Source organism: Bombus pascuorum, chromosome 2, assembly GCF_905332965.1.
Source record: "Bombus pascuorum chromosome 2, iyBomPasc1.1, whole genome shotgun sequence".
NCBI lineage: Eukaryota > Metazoa > Arthropoda > Insecta > Hymenoptera > Apidae > Bombus > Bombus pascuorum.
The window spans coordinates 7,448,801-7,474,726 of NC_083489.1; the positions used below are offsets into that span (position 1 = coordinate 7,448,801).

Genomic DNA, 25,926 nt, shown 5'->3' on the forward strand with positions numbered 1-25,926 from the left:
GAATTCGCGTGGGTGGGTCGAGCCCTGCAGATAAACGCGGACTGGCGAATGGTCGCACAGGTGTACGGGGCCGAGAGAACCCCGCGACATTTATTTCCGTTCGTATCGCAACATCAAGTTACAGCCGAGACGCTTATCGAGCGTACTTGGGAGACTACGATCGCGAAAGAAACGACGGGGGTCAGTGGTGGGTCGGTCCGTTTCAATCATCCACTCGTTCTCGATTCTCTTTCTGTTCACCTTCGGGTATTGTTTCTTCGGCGACGTTCCCGTTGCATGTGAAATCGCGTCTCGAGTTAGCGATGAAATACGATTCCAGTTCCATTCTCTCGAGCAGAATGTCTTGTTAACCAGCTTGGCAGTTTTAACGCGATAACTGTCTCGCGTTAACCTCGATGACATGTCGATAGACCAGTCGATACGGTTCTTGATCTCACCGCATCGACAGATTTTGGTATTTTTAGGTCTTTTAGGGCGCACTTTTTCATTCCTTACAAGCTGATCAAGCGTTTTCGTTAGCTTAATGTTCGTTTCAACGAGACCTTTTAGATCCAATCATCTCCAAACAAAGAGGAGACCCAACGTTCGCTTCTTAAATTCAGGACGTTCAGTCTAGTCAATTTGATCGAGAGGTTGTGCTAGGTAGCCAGGAACAAGATGGACCTGCGTCGACGTAGTCGAAGGGTGTGCACAGATTGACGAAGCTGGTGGAAAACGGGACTGTAAGGTAAAGGCTGGAATGTCGGCGAAGAATAGCAGTAGGTAGGTGTAGCCAGATAGCACGGGACGAGTGCATCGAAGACACCGTAACGGTGCCTCGTCCGAACTGATTGACAATGATTGAAGGCTGCGGGTTTCGACTCGGGACTACGATAGTCATAGCCAGGTTCTAGGTTCCTCGTGTAAACCACCAATGGGTGTACATGTATGTAGGTCTCTCTTGTGGCTATCCGGCGATCTTTCGCCATTGAATCTGGAAGATCTGCGCCGGGAGCAGAAACGACGGCCCACGCCACGCGATCGCTTGGTTTCTCTCGATCGTCTCGTTCCAACAACCGCCCAATGCGCTCCTATTATTCCCGTTCGATTAAATTAAGGCTATTTCCACGATCTTCTGTCATCGATATTCCCCGATATTGGATATACCGGTGGAAAGCTCGGCTTCGTTAAGACAGAGAAAGGTGCTATACAATGTGTGTAAAATTCGTCATAGGATGATAGAGCGCTTGAAATATACAATTTTCGTCTATGATCCTTTCGCTTAAGACAGAGTTATCTACGGTTCTCCAAAAATCGAAATATCCTACTTCTCCGAGATTCTCATCGTCATCATTCGAAATCATTAAACGATAAATTTCACAAATACTCGTCAAATGTTCGTTCCCTTTCCTAACCCTGACCTCGTTCAATACGGTTTCGTTATCGAATATGAACTCGTCATGAAAAACCTACTAAAATGCTACCGTGGAGAAATCTTTCCATCATAAACCATTTGTCACCGGCGAACGCACGGGTATCAGGCCATGGGGAATTTTAAGGTTCCGTTGAACAGGGCCAACGCGTACGTGATTCACGCGCTGCTTATTAGTATGCGAGTTTTCGCCTGCACAGGTAAAGCGAGCCTCGTGCTCGCGGGATCGACGACACGCTCGAAGCTCGACCGCCTCGCACCGCGTGATATATCGATACCGTGGAGACAGTATCCGCGTGCTGCTACCAGCTACTTAACCCGCGACCAATCGGTTACGTATGCGACTGGTTACATTACCTACCTACCTACTTGCTAGCTACCAAACGAGGATCGACCTCCATGCGAGAGACAATGAGCCTTCCTCGCTTTCCAGCTACCGTTCGTTGTTCGTCGATGCTTCTTCGATGGGAAATATGTCGAACAGCAGAATCTTGGATATTCATTTCTTCGGAACTTACAGAATTTTGAGACAATGTGTGTATCAGAACATCCTACCGCTCAATCTTAAAATCGATTTTCGAATAAGAACGACAAGTACTCCAATGACTACCAGACCCGTTCGTTATCCTTTGGATAACCGCTTCAGACACGAACCTAATCTAGCTAGAATCACGTGCGAGTGTCGAGCTGCGAAGAAATCGAAGAAAAGTGGATAGCTTTGCGTTTCCTTTTGCCTCTTCTTTCGCTGCGAGAAACGGGCGGTATCTGCGTTGGCATCGCTTACGCGTATCACAGCGGCTCATTGTTCGTGGAAGATTCAATCTCTCGGGTCCGAGAGAGCCTTTCTCCTCTTCCTGCATCCGCGCGAGCAGCGCCGCGCCGGGAAGCGAGGGGAGCAGCGGGAATGGAAGATAAATGAAGCAAGTGTTATTTTCCAAACGGGCCGCTTTTACATAATGAATAGGAAAGCGAGGAAACGCGGCGGCGAATTTTTGTTTTATTTACGTAAGCGCGATCGAGCGGACAACGAGGCGGGTCGCGTTGAATCCGCGCGCGTAAAAACTGCGACCAATTTCTAATAGCTGGTTAGAAACGTGGCGGGGAGGGGGTGGGTAACTGGTAACGCGCGTGGACAGTCTCGCTAACGTAAAACGCTTAACTACGCATGGATCCCCCTCCCTCCCATCGTATCGATTCGATGGGAGATCGCGATAAGATACGCCGCGAGGCTTGTCATCCTATCACGGGGCCTGGCCTACGTCCACGGCTATACCAAGGATGCGCTTGTTTCCGTCTGCTTGCCTTCGTACTTCCTCGATCTTGCAATTCAGTTTGTCAACGAGGTACTTATCTCAACGCGGCAACCAATAACTTATTGAGAAATCGCGTCTCTCCTTGTGGCAAGGACCGAGGAAAGTTAGGCGAAAGCTTGCAGCAATAAGATTGTTGGGATAGGAAGTGTTTTTGATGTTTCTTTAATCTTCTACGTTTTATTGAATTTCGAAGATTTTTGTACACAACAGCTAAACAGAAAACAATTCGCGTTGTACTAAAATCGAGATACGACAAGTTTCGTTAATAATACAAGATATTTCAATTTCTGATGTCGAATAACATTTTCGTGTCCCTTTGACACGGGAAAGTTTAACACGTCGCGGCGTATCAGAGATATCGCGAAGAGATGAAACGTTACTCCTGGTCTGCTCTATTTACATTCAGCTATAATATAAAAAATGTTACAATTTTTTTCGCTTAGCCTAAACTCAGCCTAAACGGAATCAATTGCCCTAATGAACATTGTCATTCGATATACTCCTCGAAGTAAAGGAAACGTCTCGTTGCAACAAGCGTATCGAGACCACCTAGATCATCGAAAACAAAATTAGAAGACTTTCTCAAGATTCCAAAGCAATGATGCATGAAGTCCAATATGTAACACTCACCATCCGCTTCCAAAAGCGTAGCGTCCAATCGATTAAGATCCCCTTGAAATTACCGTGAAATCAGTCTTGAAACCCTTGGGACGATGGTTCTAGGCTGGGCAAGAAAGTGGCGTGATGAAACGTTGGCGAATCAAACGGCTTGCGTTTCACGAAGATTGGAAGGAAGATTACGCGAGTTTCTTGCGAGTGGCTTAGCCTGTACGCGTACGAAGGCCGAAGGCAGCCGATGGTGGAACGGTTCCGTGATGCTCGATCGGGTAGTTAATAAATTAGTCCCATAACGTTGCGGACGGGGCAAAAACTGGCGCTGCTTCATAAGCTTGTTCTCCTCCGGTTGCGGTAGCCGGTGTGTTCGTTCGTGTGCTCGCTCTCTTACACGCGGGGGAGAGCTGTACCCGCGAGCTCTCGCTCGCGTTCTGCCTTAAACAAGCGGCACGCGGGCTATCTGTAACGGCAGCGGCCCTCTTAAAGGAGATACAATTTAATTGGAGCTCAACTTCCTCAGCCTTTCACCTTGAACACCATCCTTCTGTCTTTGGCCTGCAGTCCAGGTTTCTCGTCGCGTTTTGATATCTAAAAACTGGTAAATTGCGATGTACACCCCTGCTCGGAAGTATTAGGCTATTTATCGAACAACGAGATACTGAGAGACTATTAGAAGATTATCGACGTGTTAGGAATTATTGGAATCAACGAAGAATTGTTTCGTTCTGTTCTATTCGACTGTAAGTATTGTAATGAAAATCTTCAATTACGTATAGTAAAATTCAATTGCTTCTCGTATATATCCATTTGAATTACGTATACCTTTCAATGTTCTCTCGCTTCTCTTTAAAGGATTATGTCCTCTAGATTACGAAGATGAACGAACAAACTACTAGAAACTTTCCGTTCTGTGAGTTCAACCGGTTCAATTTGCGAATATCGAGTGACATAACGCGTAGTAGGTTGTTCGGATCGATCAGAGTTGGATGTTTAGCTTTGACGCCAGGTTACGTTGGATAACGTCGTTGGAATGGAGAAAGTGGTGTTCGTAAATCGTCGAGTCAAACGGTAGCCAGCGGTGACCGGCATGAGAAAGCAATCATACGCCGGACGAGATTCGTTGGTCGCTAACGAGTCCGTTTCCCGTGGTTCGATCTATTTCTCCCGATGGAATGCCATCGCTTTCACGCCGGGATACATCCTCTTCGCGATGCCCTGCGGCCCGCTTTTTCTTGTCGCCGTTGACGCGCGCGAGCCTTCACGCTCGTGTGACGTTTCTAGTTTCGAATTTGTGAAATTTTACGCGTGAAACGCCTTCTTCCCTCGGGGATACGCCGAGTGATTAATCGTACAGGAAACGGGAAACACAACGATGAGAAAAATCGATTCTTAAACGCAGAAACGTTATCTTGATGATTGTTTTTAAAAGCTTAAAATATCGAATATTATTCCAGATAAAGATTACAGAGGCATCCGATTAGAGAACGCTTCGATTTATGTAAAGAAGAAACTTATTAATTTTTATATCTAACCGCCGAGATCATCTAAATTAACGTTATATCTAGATTACGATCTTATATTTTATTTGATGTTTTATGTCTGAAGTAAATTAGGTATAGCTTTGTCTTTAATTTGAGATATTCCTAATAAAGAATACGTAGAAGAAAGATACAAAATTCGAAAGTCCGAGGAATACTCGAATACACCACGTGTATAGATAGACCACGTGTTAAATGCTCGAAACAGCACATTCTTCCTTTTCCAGCTGGCGCATCGTTTTATTAAGCGCGCCGGAGGAGCTCGCGAACACTTCGTCTATGCGCTCGTGTTACACGCGTTGCATGGAATTTACGGTATTGCCATTAAACCTCGTGGAATCTCTCATCGTTAGCAGCTAGAACGTCCGATGTCCATTATAATTACTGTTATGATTCAAGTACTATGAATCGCCGCATCTCACCGACCACTTTACCCGTGTGCTAATGAAACAATATTCTGATAAAAAGTTGGACAAATGAGTTATACACAGTGATTTGTATAACACGGATATCTTCTTCGTCGTTGATGTATGCAAGACTGAAAACTTCGTGAAAAAGCAAAATAAAAAAGTTTGCACGATCTTACGCAAGAACAAAGAAGTACGTAATCGAAAAACTTGAAGTAATCCTAAGAAATTGAACGTTTGTCACAGGCTATAAGTCTTTTACAATCTGGTCACCCAGTACGTAGAAAGAGCAATTAGAAGCAAGTAGTATAGAGCTGGCGCGAGTTTCTTATCAGGCGTGAACGTGACGGTTTACGTAGGTGCGATATTTAAAAGAAAAGGCGCGATACGAAGAAGTTTTCATGGAGCTGCATCGCCAGCTATTAATTGAATGATCGCACTCTCGGCGATTTATTATGCGCGGTTTAATCGGATCGGGTCTCGACAGTCGGTACTGTTAATCTGCTCGCGGTCCTTTTCTCGTCGCTCGTTATCTCAAGCCAGGGAAGCCTCGAGTCGCGCGCGGAAGCCCATTACACGCCTTGTAATAAGCGGTGAGCCGCGACGTCCAGGAAGAACTGTTCACGTCGGCATCGCGAATTAGAATCTCTTTGGCTGCCTTTAGCATGTGCCTTCAGTTCGATGGAAACCGAGCTTTTTGGTTACAAAATAGATGGAACTTGGGTTGGTGCCTGAAACGGACTGTTTCTGAGGATTGTAGGTGTCGTATTGAGCAAGGTAATAATTTATGATTTGTGTAATACTGAATTAACGAGTTACCAATTATGGGGTTGAATGTCGATAAGCATAGAATCGTAGAATGTGATGCGGTTGATCATAGGTTCCTAGAATTCGATATGGTTAATGTTAAGATCACGGTCTGTTATAGGTACTTGGAGATTCGTAGAAGTCGTTGCAACTGATTCTAAGCACGTAGAGTGTAGGTGAAATGTCATACTTAGAACGCTGTGTATACTGTCCAGAAATTGCAGGAGCTTGCACAAATGGCTCATTGAACCTGATATAGACATTGGATCCATTACATTCGATGTAAATGACGTTATCGAAATCAATATACGAGATACGGTGATCCGTACATCTAGGGTGTTGCATACCTCGATATCTCTGGTACCTTATGACCGTTCACGAAACTTTCATCTCACGACGTTGTCTGAAATTTCTGGCAACTGCTAATTTGAGTCCGTACGTGCCTCCGGTCGTCGAGCAAGGTCCTATATTCCAGGATGTTGAATTCCAGATAACTGAGGTCGTTGGTAGTGGTTTCTACGAATCTGTCGTTACTTATCTAAATATACATACATTTGAAAGCCTATACGTATCTTTTTCTCGACATTTTAATAATTTACGAAACGATTAGTCAGGCGTCGAAAAGAGTCTCTTCTCGGAGGAAATAAGAAATCAAACTATGTATCTGTAAACGATAAATCGAGCAACGTTACACACAGGACTAATTATGCCAGAACGTTCCTTTTCGGTCCAAATTAGATCAATGGATAGATTACCATAAGCTAGGCGAACTGGGATATTTATGAGAGAGAATGTTTCTTACCGACGCGCTTCCTCGTTCGTTACCTCGCTGGTATATACGCAACTAAATTCGAGAACCAGTCGAAGACCATTATCATTACGCTACCATGCGGATAACGTAATTGAATCTCTAAAAGCAGTTTCTTCCCCCTCGCCACTTATTACCGCGTGGCTCGTTAATCCATGCGGGGGGTGGGTGAGGGGGAGAGCCGATAGAGTCGAGCGGAGCAGGTGCTAGAGAATAATGCTCTGATGATAATGGATCAGCAGCCGTGGATGTGGGCCGCGCGAGATCGCGCGGGAAATTAAATAATTACCGTCAGTAATCGATCTGGCGGAGTTGGTTCGCGCGATATTGATGACAGAGGCGTACGAAAACAGCGGCGCTGCGTTCGCAGTGAAAGCGCGCGGTACTTTTCAACGTGATTGATCGCCAAGGAGATTGAGTATCGGAGATGTATCTCGCACATGTGCGGACGTCGCCTTCTAATGACCGTTCGGTTTATTCGTGCCGCGATTGCACCGCGTCGCGTGAGAATGCGTTCTAAGTTCGTTTTTCTATTGTGCTGTTCTTCGATTCGTGCGAAGCACGAGTGGCATCGATGCGTTGTTTCATGAAGTCTTTGACCGCTCGACAGGTATGCGACAACGTGAAGTTTTTGCTACTAGACGAGGATGCACGCGAAGGGTGCGGTGTCGTTGTGATTTTGGATCCACTGCAGACGAGCGACTTTTTGACGCTGTGTTCTCGCTGCTTCGTCTTTTTTTTTGTTTTCCCAATTAAAAACGGGGAGAACGCAACGTCAAAAAATCGCTCGTCTATATCGGACCCTACAGCATCGATCTGTGCACGTCTATATTTCCAATAACAGCCTCGTACACCTGTGTGAATTGCATTATTAATAATATAATCTCGTCGACTCGCGTAGCTTTACTACCAGGAAATCGTAATGACGCTGCATCAGGTTTAGGGTACAGTGTTTTGACCAATACGTGTGTCACGATAACTATGAATATACATTCATACACATTACAGCCTTCTGATGTTTTATTATATATCTAAATATTATATTAAAACGACAGTCTGTCAGAAAATGCATGCAGGGTAATCGGAATCTTATTCAGACCAGTTGTCATTTTGGGTTGCATTTAGACGAATTCGACTAGGGCGAATTGTGTTAAAGGCGCGGGAAAACTCGCCGCCTCGTTGCGAGCTTTTCGCGATAACATCGGAAACCGGTAATAATCTAGTCGTGGGCGTATGAAAACGTAAAGTCGTCGGAGAAAGTGTATATCGCTGGTGTTTGCGTCCGGCGCGTGCGTGCACGCGGAATGATTTTCACGGTAGAAATTTTGCACGTGGTGAGATACGATCGTGATTGGAGCAATCATGTTTTCCCGCGTTTCGCGAGAAAATACGACAATCGTGAAAAAACTTGATAATTATTATCATTACGTCGTGCTGGTATTTCTGATGCCAGTACTTACGTACGTTAGGATTATGTTCTTAATAATCGTGGGAGGAATTCGTTAGACTATGACCTATTTTGCAATTGTCTTTTTGAATAGATCCACGTTAACATGCGTATGGAATCGTATAAAATCGAAAGGAATCGGGGTTCCAGCGTTTCCTTTCTATGAATTCGAGAGAAACTTGCGACGTGATTGAATACGTGTACCATTTGTGTTTACAGGCTCGTTTCAGCATAACTTCTTGATGAAAGGGTAATGCGTGCGCTATTACGCTTAGAAAAACCTACAATAAATCTCACTACCATGCGTGGTAGAATAATTACAGGAGGGCTGCGGGAAGCACTCATTTACTTTCCACTTCGCTCGTGTTACGAATGTCTATAAATTAATTTTTTACTCGGGCTGTGACGATTAAATACAGCCGCTCAGCGTATAATTTCAACTCGTGCAACTTTTTGAATTAATATCTTTCGGCTTTTTATACGAAATGCAACGGTTATCAAGCATGTTCGTTTAAAGCATTTACATTTCTATCTTTGGTCAATGAGATATACATATAATAATCGTAGATATGATTTATCGCCGACAAAAAGTATGTAACATCATCGAGAAATTTCTCGTTCATTCAGATATATTAATAAATTTTCAAAAATATTTTTAGAATCGATTGTTCACTTCCTCAACAGGGGTAAAGTAACTTTAAACAGGGGTGAGAACACGGTTATGTACAGGGTATAGAGAAGAACGTTAGTTCGATCCTCGAGAACTAGATGGCGCCTCGATTCGTATTGTTTCTCGCATGTAAAACTGTTCGCGGAATATTATATCTGGAATCATGACAGGTAGAATCTTTAGCTTTGCGCAGTGGCGATATCGTAACCAATGAGGTTCTACCGAGGTGCGATTATTGCTAGTTGAAAACTTTTACCAATACCCCGCCAAGACGATGTGAAAAACCATCGGCTACGGCAATTTTTGGTAACCCCTACGGGGGTTTTCAGGCATTTCCAAACAAAAAGTACTTTAATATTTTTTGGTTGTTCTGTTATTTTTGTACTCAACAGATATTAATATATCTCATCATTGACTATTTCATCTAAAAGTATTTCGGTTTAGTTAACAAGTCACGTTAAAGATTTAAAAATGTATAGAAATACTCTCTGATGTTTTCTTGCTTGGAGTGTATTCCATTCGATGTTTTTAAAAATAAGTCAGTTGTTCTGATGCCTACGGAATTTACGTTCTGCTTTGCTCTATCGGTACTCTTCAATATATTATTGCTACTGTGAGAACAACCTTGACATATAAACACACCACATGTTCGCCACCCTCTCGATGATCATTCCTCGACTCCTGTGTTCGCTGTAACTCAATCGGTGTGAGGTTCAATTCCGGCTCATCGAGTGGCGATTTCTCTGTATGTTTGCCGCGCGGTAAATTTCTTATCGATTTCACTCCATTCAGGGGCCGATTCTCGCATTGTGCGCGAGGCCATTAAGACGCGATCGCACGAATGGAACGTCGGGTCCATCGACTGTTCGGTCGCGTGTTGGTATGCGTGCACGTGTTGTTGCGTGCAGCCAGGTCGAGGTCGACGTTTTAGGGTCTATCGAGCGTGTGATTTCCGGCGAATCGATAAAACGTTGAATAGTTGACTCGCGTAGAGCCGCTCGCGCCACTCGAAACTCCATTCAGGACGAACGAAACGGCGATTAGCCTATTTACCTATTGATCGGCCGCCACTTCCGGCAACCTTGTTTCGTGGATCGGCGTGTATCCGCTGGTTGTTACGCGCAATTACCGTCGAGGATGTTACCCAGGTCTTGGTGCGGAGTCACGGCCCAAGAAGTATCCTTGTGCTTACGTAATCGCGAATCGAATCGATGGAACTTAATGATCGCCGAAGACGCGCTTCGTGTTACAAGATTGATCAATGTCGGTGAATGTTTGAACGGTAGTTGAAGTCTGTTGTGCGTAATATGATATTATTTGGAGTTTATGAGGGGCATTTATCTCGCGTGAAATACGACGTGCCGTAAAGTTTGCAAATATTTCTTTATTTTCGAAAGAATCCACTTTAACGTTAATTGAACTTTATGCGATTGGTTCAGTTATGGAAATTATGAAAATTGATTTGCCAATAATATTAAAGTTCATAATTATTAGAATAATAGAAGCTAGAAAAGTCTTTTATCTTCGCGTTGAATAATTTGTAAATCATAAGTTAAATCAAGAAAATTAGTTTCATTAATTCAAGCACCGATATTCAAATCAATGGCTGCATCGACGAATCACGTATTTAGTCCTAATTGAGCGGCGGTAAACTTTTTGTCAGATAATTTACAGCTAGATGTCATAAGAAGTTAACTGCTACTTTTACTCGCTAATTTGCCATTAATTTATATAATTTGCGCACTATTACTAGAAATTGCTATCCCTACATTGCTTCCCGAGTTTCTACATATTTTCAGAGCTGAAAGGTGTAATAATGGATTCTAGATATATCCATCGGCTTGTTGCTTTTCCTTAAGTCGCTTAAGTGTTTTTCACTTTTTCCACCGATCATTTGAACTTAACTAGAGAGTTCAATGCTCAACGTGACATGGATATCGATGAAAGCAGTTGCTCTAGAGAGACGAGCGATTTCTGGCAGGGAATGTTTGGAAACGGGATTCCGTGTATCGAACGGCGTATTTCCATAATGATGTATACATTCCGTTAAACGTGCCGCGAACCAATTCGATGCGTACAGACAATACGGATCCTCGTTACTCTCACGCAATAGCCGGGCATGCGAGAAATAATTGCGCGTTGTTCGGGCCTTCCACCGAAGATCTGTCGGAAGTTGGCGAGGCGTGCGTGATTCGCCAACTTTGGCGTCCGTGGGAAGAACCATCGAATCCCGGTCTTTCGTTGCCAACGATTAATTCCCGCCTCGATGTAACGAGTATCGTGTTCGAAGTGAGAATTTTAATATACCGTTTCAATTTACCTTCCTTCATCCTCTCTAATATTACGAGGCTTGAAGATTATACATATCCGTATGCTTGTATTCTCCAAGTTTGTTTTACTCGATTATTGCTGTACTGTTTGATTTCGTCCGTACATTATGGCACCGTTACCGATCAGCTTTTCGATTTGTGCCACTCGGAGGGCAGCTTGGTCAACCACGTAACGTTAAAAGTGGAGAAAAACGACGATATTGTCACGACCGGCTCACTTTAAAATCGGAGATAAAGATGTGGCGGCACTCGGCGACAATGTATATCGCTGAAGTGCCTAATGAACCATCAACATCCCAACGGTCCTTCCACCGAAGGCTCTAGAAGAAAGAGCGCGTGGTAACGGCCGCGGACGCCAGGCAAATGCGTGGACGGTGGGGATGTTGAGGGATAACAAAAGAAAGCGATCGGATCCGATCGAAAGTAAAAAATCATAAGAGCTTCAGTCTTAAAAAGTCACGCTTAGAGCTCTGAAGTAGATTGTAAAACCAAGTGTTAGAAGAAAAATAAAGTTTCTTTTTTTTTATTCTTTTTTGTTGTTCTTTTGCATAATTTTACGTGACAATATCGCAAATACTATTTCTCGGAATTAATCTTGAAATTCACGATTCTTCGTGCTTTTATCTTTCTGAGCAAAAAATCCACTGTTATGTACTTCCTCTTTTTTTTCTTAATTTACGTTCACACATGAACGCACAAGAGAAACAAAGATAAAAATAGCATTTGTAATCGCAACAGCGGCATCGAGAGCGCGAAACGCGGCTCAGGGTCGGAAATGGAAATGGGAAGGCGCGAGTTCACGGTCGGTTCCGGTGGTAACAGGCTGGTGCAGTGCAAGGCGCGGAAAGTTGGAAAGTTGGAACTTTCGTGGCGCCTTCCCGGGCTTCTCTGCGACACGAGGAGCTCGCGGGGGTGGCTGGGGGTTTGATCGACGACGGCAGACTTTTAATTACGCCGAGAACGGAGTGCAAGCTTCGCCACGTGGAAGCCAGAGATAAGCCTCCTCGGGAATGGAACCGAGTCCGGCGCGAAGTTACGCCTCAAATTATGCAGTTAAAAGTACGAGCGGATACGGGTATTGGAGGGCGTCTTGCAGTCTACCGATTTCTCCTGACATTCGATATCGATTCCCGGCTGTGATTGGCATATTCTCTTTCCTCTCTTTAACCTCGATTACCCTACAAATGATTTTCCTTCTTCGTGTTCTCCAGATTCGATGGCATGTTCAATTTGGAGCACGTTTTCACGAATTTGTTCACGAACAAGTCCTGAAAGATTTTATTATACCTACCTGGTCTTCCAAGTTATTGTTTTTCTTCTATTATTACAATACTTTTTGAGAGATTCGTCGATCTTTCGTTGATAGTTATCGTCAATAATTAGGGAAACGTAAAATTCTCATTTACCTAAACGATTTCGTTAAGAATTTTCAAGTCTGTACGAATACGTATTGTCGATGTTTGGAAGCACATGAATCTTCTATATCAATGCATGACATCACACTTTCCTCGAATTAAAGATTTTATCATTCCTACCACTGTTCCTCTAACTGGAAATCGACTAATTCGAACAGATAAAACACGTTCGGTTATACAGATCGAAATTGAAAGGTAGACCAGGCTACATCGAACAAATTAAATCGATCGATATCGTTAAAGATTTATATATTCAAACAGAACCCATAAGACTTGATAAAGTTAACTTTCCATCTCACTATCTCCATGTAATCAGACACAGTCGTTGGTCAAAAACGTTTCTCCCACATAGTTCCATTAATTAAAAACCGTATCTCGGTTGGCGCGAAATTCACGCCGCTAATCGGAACTTGACCCAAAGGTGATTCAATTATCAGATACACGGTTTCCATACGTCGAGAAGGCGTCGGCTCTCCCTTCCAACTCTCTCTTTCTCACGCGACGCGTCATCGACGAAACACCTAATCGACGCGAACGGACCCGTACGTACGTAAAACAACATTTTCCGCCGACGAAAGACGAACGAACAAGCTAGGAGAACGAGAAAGGTGGTGGCGTTGGAAGGCGCACCTTTCGGCGCGTACTCATTAATTGGATCGCCAGGAGGGACTGGCGACCAGGCACGGCCAGCCTGTGCTACGGGAACTCGATAATTTCGCGTCTGTTTACAGCCGTTTCCGATGGAACACCGGCGGATCCATGGTGAACGCGTTTAAAGAGGTCCGCATAGCTATTTGTCTTCGTTTTGCGCCGTTCACGCACTGATAGCAACGCCATTAATCATAATCCTCGGTCACGACGTGGCCACAGCGCGCTCGCGGCCTCCGCGCGAGTCACACGCGCGAGATAATCGAACGACTACCTGACGGAGCGCGCGAGGACCCTCTCCCGATACGCGTCATTATTCCTGGCTGGCGCGAGACTCTGACGCGCCCGATGGATTAATTGCGTATCACGTCGTCACGCCGATTGGAATATCGCGATTCTTGCTCCGAGCGATCCGGAACGCGAGCTACGTATCCTACACGCGCGACTGTTCCCCTCGATTATAAATTAAATCCTCCGCGATCCGTGGCGTGCTTCGCTGCCCCTTCGAGGGCTGTTCATTTCCCTTGGAACGAGTGGATGTTCTGCTATGAGTGCTATGCAAGGGTCCCACGTTGGAGAGTATTTGTTCCGGTTTTAAAGAAGAGACGTTTCTCATCGACGTGGCAGATCGGCTTTCGTTAAACGAATCTTCGGTATCGATTGTGTACCTAACTCGTGGTCTTAAATTCGTAGGTATTTGGTATGTATGCGGTATGTACTTCTAAATGGGGTGTAGGTAAACTTTTGAGCTGAAGAGCAGTTAGGAAACTGCCCTCGTTGTTGCGTTACCGTATTTCGCGAGAATACATCGACTCGTAACGCCAGCGTATGATGAGGATCTTCATGCATATGGAACAGCGTGTGCTCGGTGAAATGTCGAGCGGGCGATGATAGGATAGCGTCTACGATATTTTCCCGATTGGCGGTTTCGCGATTGCGCAATGGGAAAGGGCACGATCGTTACGGTATTGATGCGTTTCACGTGTTCTTTATCCGTGCATTATTCCAAAGACACGGGTGGGCTAAGTTCCTCGAACAGACGTCATTACGACTGTTGTAGCATTTTGCCTGCACCCCAGTAATTCCACCTGAAAATAGCCGGAGGAGATTTAGACTACGTAACGAACAATATGCCAACGAAAAGTCGTATAAATTTACGATCGTCACTGAATTTACTATGAGCTCGAACGAGCACCTTAAGAGAACTTTCGTGAGCGACATGCGAGAAACTGCAGATAATTTAGGAATTTGAAAGTGTTGATAACTGGGTTACTATCATAATCTGCATTTTAAAGCAATATAGACGAATTATACTTTGTTTGGTGATCAGTGAAAGTTTAGAACAGCAACAGAGGGATTAAGCCGATTATTATTTTCTAAATGGGTTTAGGTATTATCAATCTTATTACCAAAGAGCGCGAGGCATTAGAGTTTTGCAACAAATCTTCCGCTTCGTTTTAATTATCCTACATGGCATACTATAGTGGCATACTACGAGCAAACCAATTAACTTCAAAAATAAATTTTCGTTTATATGTATACGAGAGAAGAAAGAGATGAAGTTGACCAAATTAAAAAACATCACAGTTACACCTCAATCGATACGCGTTGCTAAAACAGCAAGGTAAGGGTCGTTGTACCCTCCCGTCTAGCAGTCACGTGCGCGAGCAAGCGGACCTCCCTTCTCTTTTACTCTCTCTTTCTCTCTCTCTCCCTCTCTTTCTCGTTCTTCTTCCGTTTCTCTCTCCGCGTTGGATAATGGATGAGTCCCGATATTTACATATTTTTCCATGTTCGTGCTGTGTGCCCGGCAACGGCTAGGTCAGGCAAGGTACAACCTAGCACAAAGTAGCACCGAGACCGCGGCTGCGGCAACTGTGCCTCGGCCCTGAAAATACGCGGTCTACAGACTCCGAACACCATCATCCTTTGCGCGCGTCCATCCTGTTATTGGACTCACGTAATTTCCGTCTATTCCGAAATTTTTCAATTATTACTATTTCGTTAGCACCATATCCTTTATAATTGTTTTGTAACACTAATTAAGCGATAGCGTTGGAGAAGAAAAAGTTGTGTTTGTCAGTGAAAATTATCGTTGAAATATGTTATGACGCTATAAGTTTCTTGAAATTTCTAAAAATCGTAAAATTTAGGTGGAAGAATTAGCGACAACAGGATATTAAGCCTATTTGCATTCGTCGTAATTAGGTTAATCAAAGACCTCTATAGTTTACAAATTCGTAAATTCCAGATCTTCCGTCACTTTGTTTACAACTGTACGATTCAATATCACCTGTACAAGCTTGCAACGTGTGTTGATGACAGCACGCTGACGGCATTGTTTCGCCGTAGTCGCGAAGGGACGCAATCCGCCGAATAATGGCGTTTCTTCCAGCCTCTGTTATTCTAGCTATGGTGGTACGGCGAATTTCGAAAGCTTGTCGGCATTCGGTGCGTTGCGTAAGGGCGGGGTTATAGTCCTGGTCGAGTGGCTGAACTTCCGACTGCAGGGTGAACGGAGGTTACTACCCTTGGTCGTCGGGCAGACGGTAATTTTTCATTTCGACGCCTCCGTTTCTGGTTACACGAAAATCCCGGTAAAATCTACCGATTTTATGAAAAATTCTTGTCTTCTGGATTTTGATCGCGACGCCACTTCCTCGTTGCTAAAACAAAAGAATTGATCAAGGGAGTGCCGTGAAAGTGTCGGAAGCTCTGGAATATGGAATTAATTAATCCTTGTTCGGAAGAACAAGCGTAGTTCGTGAGTCAGGTTGGATTTATATAAAGTGTGTATTTAACGTGATTTTTTATGTTTCGATATATTGAAGTTCTTTTTTTAATTTATTTAGTGGATTTAACTATTGTCTTTTATCAATGAGCAATTTTAGAATTCTACACATACATTATTGATGAATCGTATAATAATTGAATTATGTACTTCATCTATCGAATAAAATCCTTTTTCATTTGGTTATTATATTAGACACACAGTGTTCTGATTATCTTGAATAGTTCAAAAATATTGATCGTCGTTAACATCATCGTATGAACATTAATTACACCGTTGGTTTCTTCTAAACTTTCACGGCTTTGACAGTTAGTTTTAGAAAACTTAAATATATCTTTGAGTCAGTCTCGTTAATTATACTTCTGGAATCTAGTTACAATTTCTAAAGGAACGTATCTTCGAATCAAACAAGTCTACCTTATTAAATTACTCTCTCGTATCAATGAAATTACATCAGAATTATAAAACCGATCTCATCACTTTACTTTCTGAAACAAAATTTCTTTCCACTGCTCTTTTCATCCGCGACTTCGTCACACCGTCGTCACATCTGGAATGATCATCAACCCCCAACTTTGATCAAAACCAGCCTCTATCCATCAAAAACGAGCGGAGGAAATAAAAAAAAAGCGTGTCTCTGTAATTACCATCCCACCCGTGAAACCGCGACACCGTACGTTAGGCGGGAGTGCGTGTGGTACAGGGTGAATGTGTCGCGGATGGGAAGCGAGTAGAAGCGAGTAGAAGCGAGTGGCAGCGAGCAGAGTGGCGAGCGCGGTCGGAAAAGTGTCGGCGGAGTGGGGATGTGTCTGGTGGTGGGGAGGGGAGCTCAGGGTTCGAGCGCGTCAGCGGCGCTAAAGCGTTCGACGCGGGGGCATTGCCGTCGTGGCCGCAGTTACGATCCGATCGAGCGTCTCGCAGCGCGTCGCGACATCCTCTCGCAGGACACTCGCAGCCACACACTTCAGTCGGACACGTGTTCACGTATCTTCGATACTCTGGTGCTCGTTCCAACAACCAACCGTGATCGATCACGATATATCAGAACGATATATAAAACGTTACATCGATAATTGTATCAACGAATATCGATCGTACCGAATGTGAATCGTTAGCTCGTGGCTCTTCCGATGAACCAGTTTCGAGCCCATGAACCGTTGGAAGGATCAACATGTACGATCGAGCAGAGGATCGATGGTCACTGTTTCAGGAGACGACGGAACGCAGCTGAGTAACGAAGGGACGAAGGGCGTCGCTCGATCGAAAGACAGTCGACGAAAATGAAGTGATCGAAGGTGGCATTGGACGCGATATTTTTTCTCGTACGAGCGTGTGGTCCGTTCAACCGATCGCCGGTGAATGAAGCTTCCAGTGGCGAGCGATTCGCCGTAGGTCAGTTTCTCGAAGAAGGTCGTCGGGTACGGTTGTGCTCCGTTTTCTCGCGTACATACGTGGAGTCCTTCGTTCGAAGCGGAACACGACGACGGACGATGTCCTCTGGGGTTCGACTCGCTGTTGGATTTGAGTCCGGAACGGAGATCGTGCTCTGCAATTTCGTGAGACGACGGGATCGCGATGAGCGACTCGCGGTGTTGGCTGGAACATCGTGCTCCGATCAATAGCGGCTCGTAGAGAAGTCTATCGCGACTTTACGGATGCATCGGATTCTCTTTGATCGACGATTCAACGTTTTCGTGCCATTTTTCGTTGCCATTTTTCATAGGATGTCCGGTGGTCGTTAATCGATCGTTGATGAATCGATCGTTCGAATTCACGTGTTATTTTTGTTCGTTTCGTTGTGGTTCCTGGAGACACTTAAATAAATCGTGACAAGTGTGCCGATCGGACATAGTGAAAAAGAACGTTGCTGGTCGAGAGGGATTTAAGTGGATTTTTGTGAGTGGAGATATTCCGGTTTTTACGTCGTTTGGGATTATTCTACAGAAACAGAAGGTGAGTAATCAGTGTTTACATATTAACGACTTCTTATATAGGCGTCTTATAATCTCCTTGGAAATCCTTCGGAGAATTGTTTATGTTTCTTCGTATACAGCTCGCGTGCTCGCGCTTCTACGGTGTTCGTACGATCGATAAAACCTTTCATGTTGAAATTCGTCAGAGCGAAGAGTAATCCCGCGTCGTCTAACGGATATCGTTTCTAGGTTTCTTCGACGTTGGGACGTATTGTTCGTTCTACTTTCGCCACGCTTGCGATCGATTGCTTTCTGCGATGGTTTTCGATTCCAGATTGGTGCGTGGTCAAGCTTTTCTTTCGAGGTTCAAATATTTCTAAGTAACGTTTACGTCCCATAAAAAATTCAATAAAACCTTCGATAGAATGTGATACAAAATTATCTAAAGCTCTGGCAAGCAGAGCCCCGAAGCAACGTAGCAATAGGAGAAAAAGCGCTATAATACTCGTGTTTACCATCACCGGTACTCTAAATCACGAAGTAACCTATATCGCAAAGCTCATAAAATGCGTCTTTTGATCAAATATAACCGCGTTCTGGAGACTCCTTCGACACATATTCCTCGTAGTAAGCTCGTAGGAAAGCACGGTTGCGAGGCGTTCTATGAAAGCTCTTCTCCTCGAACGGTATTAAATATCACGAGGAAACGGGCGCTGCGCTACCATAAATCGCGCGCGTTACAACGGGCTGCCGGCCCGTAAATCGGCCTTGCGACACGTTTATTTCCAGGCGCCATTAATTAAAAGCCACGCTCGCTGTTATCCACGTACCCTCACCCCTTATCCTCGCTTCTATCTCTCCTCCTTCCTTGCACTTTGTGAATCGGAACGGGTGCGAGGCGAAATAATTACGCAACGGGATGAAGGAAGAGGCGGGGACGAGGAGGGGAAGGTAAGGCAACTATACAGTAACTATCCTCGTCCGAATCTCATTTCCATTCACGGCGTTTACGGTGGCCGGCTGGATCGCGGTAGAACGAGTTTGGCGGGTCGGTCTGGCATAATCGCGCGTTTATCTCGACGAGAATGGTCGCCACGAGTTCGACCGCGAACACTCTTGCTTCGCGAAAAAAAAGAAAAAGAAAAAAATGTGTCGCCAGTGTATGAATGGTCGTGAGCTCTTATTTTTTATTCGACACATTTTTCTACCCTGTTCAGCTCTACCTGACGTGGGAAATCTAGCTTGTTAATGCGCGTTGACACAGGCTTGACAGGTGTCCGTTTACTTTTCTCGTTTGTATGGAACAAGCACTGGTTGTCAAGCAGTTGCACGATCGTTTCTTTTCTACCTATAATTGGTATAATTACGAAAATTTCAGGAAACGTAAATACCATTTTACTTTGTTTTCTTTGCAAATGTAATATGCATGTAACAGGTTACTGTTAGATTATAGCAGTTTCGCATTTTTCAAGGATATTTGCATCTTCTTGAATATACAAATTAGGTAATAATTTCTAAAGATTTGAATAGTTTCCTATAATTTTCCAAGTTAATCAGATAACAGGTAATAAGATAAGATTTCTCGTTTCTCGTAAATATCGTAAAATGAATTTAACTGCTTTCGATCGTCGTTGGTCATCGATGGGCTACGCAAACCGATTCGTAAGATCCGAGTTCTCGTTCTTGGGGCTCGTTTCGCGTACAAGAAAAGGTTCGTCCAGGAAAAAGCGGAGTTGGAAATTGGGGCGAGCTTATCGCAAAGCGGATTTGCCATTGGCGACCAATAAACCTCCGGGCCGTGAGAAAAACGCTCTCGATCGGTTGTTTAATCGCGTCTCGATCGTGGGGACTCGACGTTCGATCTCACGCTCCGGCGATCGTGGATTTGAGGCCCCTTAACTCCGCTCTCGTTATCGTATCGTTCCTGGGCGTGTATATCGTCCGCGTACAAGGTTCACGAAATGGGCTAACGTTGTTCCAGGTCGCGATAGCCACGGCGCTTTCGAAAGTTTCCGCCCCCGCCATGTATAGAACAGTTTCGCCGATTGAAGAATTTCGGACGGACTCGGGTTGTCTACGTTCGTGTTTTCACGCCCGCGACACACCGATCGTTTGCTGGAAACACGGACGCGGCCGATCACTTTCTCGTCGACGCGTCGATCCTCGTTTCCTCGCGATCTCTTTTCAGCTGTCTTTTCAACGATTTGTTGTCTGTCGAGAGATTTGCCTGGATAAGACGATGTTGTTTGATTGGACGAGAGCGTTAAATTCGATGATGGTTTTTGTCGAAAGTATTTTGCGATGAAAGTTAGCAGAATAATTGAGAAACTATATAGTGAGAAGATTTTCTTAGATATTTTTTTAGTAACGCGCTGAAACATAGCTAAGACGAAGTGTGAATCGTTCAGTGAAGCGTGACATGTACCTACCTTATACGAGTAATTAATCTACCTGTTTTTATTTCTTCTTAAAGCATGTTACCTTCTATGTTTTTCTATTTTCACGATATTCTAGCGAAATCAAACGAGAGAACCAAAACTGTTGCCATATTTCTATCGGAAAGATTTCCTTCCATAGGCATCGCTATTTCCATATCCACTGTTAAATCAAACCAACAAAACGCACGTAACAATCCCAATTACCCTTTTTGTTTTACAAAACGATTCTTCGTCTCGCTACCCACGCTTCAATGTAAATTTTTTGCCTACCAAATTGATTCTAACCGAATCTATTGATTTCAAAGCAAACGTGCTTCCTATTTGCAATAAACCCTATTAAAAACCGCGCATACCAACATCGTCACGTCAGTGCGAAACCCGTCGCGACTCCAGCATAGTCTATTGCACGTTCTCCAATCAATTATCGAGCCTTTCAGCCAGACTCCATAACGCAGGCAGCGCGATGTGTCCCTGTCGATGACGCGCGCCTGCACCTGGCGGCAATTATGATATACGAAGCAGCTCCCCTTTCACGTTCCACCATCGACCGAGCTGAGAATGCGGCTCCGTGGTCTGTCGTTTTCGAAATCGCTCGTTTCGCGAGCGCATCGCCCACGTATCGCTCGATTATGCGCCATTAAACCGCCCCCTGTTCTCTCGTCCCCGGTTGCACCCCGTGGACGGTTCTTTCTGGCCCTGGCAGTTCCCGCCCACCCCCCGTCGGCTCTGTGGCCACCTCGTGCTACCTGCCGAGTCGTGGGCAGTTTGGAATGCGCGTATGCGGCCGCCAAGAGCCGGCTCGTCGGGTATTATCGTCCTAATACCGCGAGCCGTCTTTATTAGCGAGCACGCGAGCCGCGGTTAAGCCGCGTTTTCACCAGCTATGGTACGCGTTCTGGGCGTGTTGTACAACTAGACCAGAGAAAAGCATCGGTTTCACTTTTCCTCGTGATAGGTCGAAATAGGGCGGAGTTGGCTTCGATTCGTTCAGGGTGGAGCTGCGAGATTTGGTGTAAGAATTTTCTGTTTGAGGTCGCCTTTTTGGAGATGTTTGATCGATGTTGGATAGAGATTACGTTTTGTAGTTTGGAATATAGATTTTGAAAGATCGGTAAGGAATAAATACGACGTGATCGTAAATCGAAGGATTAGATGGTGGCGCGAAGCGAGGTTTACGAGCACTCTATGTCTCGGTCTGTAAAAATCATTCGCGAATTGATACTTTCTTATTCAATAACAATTTTCGTACGAGTAAAAATCTAAAGTATACAGTAGCAAACTATACGTATAGTTGTTAAAAATTAGAATGTGTATCCTCGATTAGAGAGACCAGAGGAAACAATTGCAACTTCTACAAGCGTATATCATTTTCATCTAGTATATCCATTCTGAAAATCACAACGAATTGCTGTAAAACGTGTTATTCTTATTCTAATAGAAATATCAATTACTTACATGTAGGAGAGAAGGAATACCAACCTTCCAGGCATTGAAACGTCCGAACATAAGTCTGTAGGAGAAGCGATGCAACAACGCTACAGGCCATCATCGCCTCGCGAACACACCGATCATCCGCGGAATCGTCGAAACCATTTACGTCACGCACGCAACTAGATGCTCGGTAATTTCATCGAAAAACGGCCATCCGTTTCTCGGGTTCGCGCGTTACACGTGTGGGAACGCGCCTTAAGGCCGTGCCGGAGCGGTCCACGCTGGTAGGCCGCAGGTACGCCCACGCCGTTAGATAATTCATATCATTGATATTACGAGGCCCCGCGGCCAATGCACCGACAACTCGCTACGTCATTCACCATAAAGATCGACTCGAGAGATTCGTGGCCCTCGTGGAGCGCCCGGTGCACCGGCTCGATTCTGTGTGGGTCGTTCGCGTTTCGCGTTCTTCGTGCCGATGCGAAAAATCGTTTGAAAGATCGAGTCGATATATGGCGTGGTGTACCCGCGTTCCTTACGCCAAGAGGAATCGCATCGTTATCTGCAACTGCTCTACCGCGCGATCACGTGGATAAAGGATTTTTCAATGTTAGAATAATTGAGAGTGGAAAAATTGCGTGGGTGGATCGAGAGGTGGTGGATTATTTTGTAATAAGCAGCGAAGAGTCTGTAATCTATGAAATTTATTTAACTATCGGAGCAAAAAGAAGAGGATTAGGTACGTATCTTATAGAATTATCAGGCCGATGAAAACGATCGATTGGTAATTAGAATAAGACAATAAGGATAAAAAGATATTATTTTGTATTTACGGGAACGTCTGGGATCTTGATGCCTTAGTTAGAAAACAAGTCTGTCCGTCAAAGTGACACATAGGCGCGATCGTACCGCTGGTGATGTTAACGTGCATTGTGACATCAAGGTGACGTAGCGGTTTCGATGGCACATCGGAGTTTTCTAACGCGACACGGTGGCAAATGATACGACGTGTCGTATAATTAACCTTGAATGCGACGTCCACATGCCTTCTCTGCACAATAATTTTTGCTTTCTAATAAGCATAGTCGGTGTGCAGCGTATGTAAGTTCTCCAATTACGTTGTTCCGTCTGTACCAATTTCCCTCGCACGCTAATTAACCATTATTTATTCTTATATCTAAGCAGAACAGGAAATCAAGCGTCGTTGAATCTTCTCAAATATTTTTCTTTCGTTCTATTCTTCTTCTTACTCGTTACACAAGTTCAAACTCGTCGCAAATCATCGAAGTGAAAACATTCAGCTGCACACAAATCATCGGTTATCTCGAAAGGAAAAGTGTTCGAACCGCTATGTAAAAACACGTGAGAAACTAAGGATCGTCGATTTGCGTTTCCTCGCTTCCTTTCACCGGACAAAGCGGATTTTGTCGCAACGTTTCGCTCGTGATCGTTGATATTTGCGTCGGTTGCGTTGCCGACATCACGCGTCAAGCTCGAGGACCACCGAGCCAGCGCGTTTGATACGCCGCGTCGCGTCGCTCCGTAAAATTCGCGTTCCACGCTATTGTTTGCTTTTCGTAATGCCAGCTGTTTCCGGTTTCTGTAATCTCTCATTACCAGCGTCGCAAACTTGTCCTGTAATTGGTCACACGACTAACGCGCTAACAAATCACGACCACTACTATCTAGATATTTAGGATAATCGTGAAATATTTTTGCCTTCTCTCTAGATTACTCTTGATTTCTTCAAAGCAGCTCCACGGGAAATCTCGTTAGAAGGTATTCTTTTATAAAAATACGCTATCTAGAGATCGTATATACGGGATCTCGATATTTGTACTCTTGATTATTTCCTCGTTTTTACACGCGAGCTTCGCTCGTCACGTTTCGCCAACGCATGGCAGGATACTTTAATTAACCAAACTGAATTTGATATAACCAAAATAAGAAGCGATAGGCGGCCAAGCACGGAACTTAGCCTCGCTACATTTACCGTAAGAAGTATCTAAGATTGGCAGCTAATTGGTCACCTAGTTCACTGCAAAATTCTCAATCCTCGCCTGCACTTTCAGTCCCGTTCTCATGCAACGAGCGAATTTCCACTGTGTTCTATGGGTAAGTCGAGCATTCGGGTTAATGATTCTCATCTACAAATAACAAAGTTTCTACAAAAAGAAGTTCGTAGTAATCATCCAATCTGTGTCTTCGTATCGCTTGGAATCGGAAGGATCAAAGTGAAGGGGAAGTTTCAAGAACTAAATTTGCATAGCGAGTTGGTAGAAATTTTCGAAGGAATTAGAGTGAAAGAAACGGAAGTTTCGCAGGAACTTTGCTCAGGACGGTCTAACGGTGTTTCGCGTCCTCAGGATCGAGGATCATCAGGCAACTCCTGCTTTCAGGATTACAGTAATCGTTCCACTCGCCGACTTCCTCATTTTTCTCTGTTATTCGAGAAAGAAGCGAAGGTTTCAGGCCCGCGGACGTTAACGTCCGTGCCAGCAAACGGTCGGAGTCCCTTCGGGCGTCTAATGCAGATTCAATGGTGATTTACGTGGTACGCGCGGCCGCATCTCTGTCGATGCAACCTACGCATAACCGCGAACACGATGTATCGTAATAACGCGATGCGAAAGGGAAGCGCGCCGACTGATTGCCACCGTGTGTCGCGGTTCTACACCGCGATCATAGAAAACCGCTTCGCCTCGTTCCATATCGGCTCTTCGTCATCGTTCCGATGAAAATCACTTCGTATGGATAATTACATTGACGACCTCGTTCTTTGGTTCTTTATTTATTTAATTGTTCTGTCTCGTAGCTTCGTTTCTTAAGATCCAATTCACAAGTTTCTCTTTTCACACTTTAGTCTCAATGACGTAATTCATTAATATTTCTCAATTTTGATTACCTAGGACTTATAATTCTCCAGTTGTTTCTTGATTATTCGATACTCTGTTTTAGCCCGTTTGATTTATCGATTCGTCGATATTGCGTTTATTTGACACTTTGATTTTCCGTGGCTTCTCAACACCTTCGTACTGTTTAATTCTACGATTCTTCAAAGTATCCAGCGTTGCACATGCTTAGTAAATTAATACTTTGCTTCATTAACTTATAGTTCAATTAAACTGTCTTTTTCCGGTATATTATCATTTCCAATCTATCGAACTCTCGTCAAACCAACACGTTTCTCTCACAATTTCTCAGTTCCTGCTAAAACCAAAGTATTTTCAATCGTCGCAATGGCGCTACTCCGTGTAAGCGCATGCAAATTTCATTGCTCTTCGCGTACAGGCCGCGATTATTCGGCGGCGCGATACCCAGACAGAGTCGAATTGAAACGGGGCAAGGGGCGTGTACACCGACGCGATATATCAACGCGAAGTGAAGTATTCCAGAAGCGTGTTTAGTCCGTTGAACCACACCGTTCTACCCGCAAATTACATTACTCCTTCACTTTTTTCTCCGTCTACTTCTCTTGATACGCGTTCAACGGCTCCAGAGACCACCATCGGTTTTCCCCGGCGTCTCGATTCCGCGAATCGATCGGCGACCAGGTAAAAACGCGACGTCACCGCGGGACGCAATTATCTGGAAAAGGAAACGGGCTTCTGTCTCGGTTTCCCTCGATTCGTTATCGTAATCGTGGTAAGTAACGTGACATTAATCCGTAACGAAGCGATCGCGATAAGTATCGATAAGTATCAGGTATTAGATGAAACGTTTTTTCGTTTCTCAGAAAAATTCTCAACGTAGATTTACGAAAGATTCTAATAATTTATTTCGAAATAATTTATTCGTTGAAAGGTATTTGGGAAAATGATAATTGTTAAGGGTTGGAGAAATATGGTGGACGTAACAAAATTTCATATTTTACGATCCATCTTGTGCGTTTCTTTAAAGTAGCGAAGCTGTCTTCATTCGTCTTTGCTCCGGCTTGTCGCTTA

At 44.3% G+C, this 25,926-nt stretch overlaps 1 protein-coding gene and 1 non-coding gene across 6 annotated transcripts in view; both read left to right on the forward strand.

Moving 5' to 3' along the window:
• The window catches only part of LOC132904525 (uncharacterized), a 307,845-nt gene that overhangs the window by 71,742 nt on the left and 210,177 nt on the right, over positions 1 to 25,926 (forward strand). The window lies entirely within an intron of this gene.
• On the forward strand, positions 9,198 to 9,338 carry LOC132904745 (U4 spliceosomal RNA). Its single transcript, XR_009657653.1, has one exon. It is a non-coding gene; the product is annotated as a U4 spliceosomal RNA (small nuclear RNA).